The 758-nt window shown below is 43.9% G+C and overlaps 1 non-coding gene across 1 annotated transcript; it reads left to right on the top strand.

Moving 5' to 3' along the window:
* The first annotated feature begins 354 nt into the window (after positions 1–354).
* Positions 355–461, top strand: LOC141694942 (small nucleolar RNA R71). Its single transcript, XR_012564220.1, has one exon. It is a non-coding gene; the product is annotated as a small nucleolar RNA R71 (small nucleolar RNA).
* The last annotated feature ends 297 nt before the right edge of the window (positions 462–758 follow it).

The following is a 758-nucleotide window of genomic DNA, read 5'->3' as shown; positions in this document are numbered from 1 at the left end:
GTTGATTCACTAGAAATTGTGCACTGATCAGTCTCGTGGGCACCAACACAAAGCTCACAGACACTAGCAATTTGATTAACTCCATAATTACGCAAAGTGTCCACCTTCATCGTCAAAGCCTTAAGTTGGGCAGCGATAGCAGTGGCTGTGTCCAACTCCAGAATTCCTGCGACTTTTCCCTGAGTCAACCTCTGGGAAGGATTCTGGTACTCATTAGCAGCTATCAATTCAATAAGTTCATAAGCTTCATCGTAGCTCTTAACCCACAAGGCTCCTCCTGATGTTGCATCAAGCATGGGTCTAGAAGTAGCACTCAATCCATTGTAGAAACAATTAATAATCATCCAAGTAGGCATGCCATGGTGTGGGCACTTCCTTAGCTTTTCCTTATATCGATCCCAAGCCTCACATAGAGATTCCCCTGTTTGCTAAGCAAACTGAGTAAGAGCATTCCCGATTGCAGCAGTCTTCTCCATGGGGAAGAATTCAATGAGAAACTTTTGCGCAAGATCCTCCCAAGTGGTGATAGATCCTGCTGGTAGAGAGTGTAACCAACACTTAGCCTTATCTCTTAGAGAGAATGGGAACAGGCATAGCTTGATAGCGTCTTCAGTCACATCATTGAATTTGAAAGTGTCGCAGATCTCGATGAAATCCCTGATGTGCATGTTGGGGTCTTCAGTAGGAGAACCCCCAAACTGAACTGAGTTCTGTATCATTTGAATCATGTTTGACTTGATCTCAAAAGTGTTAGCCTT

This window comes from Apium graveolens, chromosome 10, assembly GCF_009905375.1.
Source record: "Apium graveolens cultivar Ventura chromosome 10, ASM990537v1, whole genome shotgun sequence".
In the NCBI taxonomy this organism is placed as follows: Eukaryota; Viridiplantae; Streptophyta; class Magnoliopsida; order Apiales; family Apiaceae; genus Apium; species Apium graveolens.
Note: the sequence above shows the minus strand (reverse complement) of the source record. Positions and strands in the feature narration are given on the sequence as shown.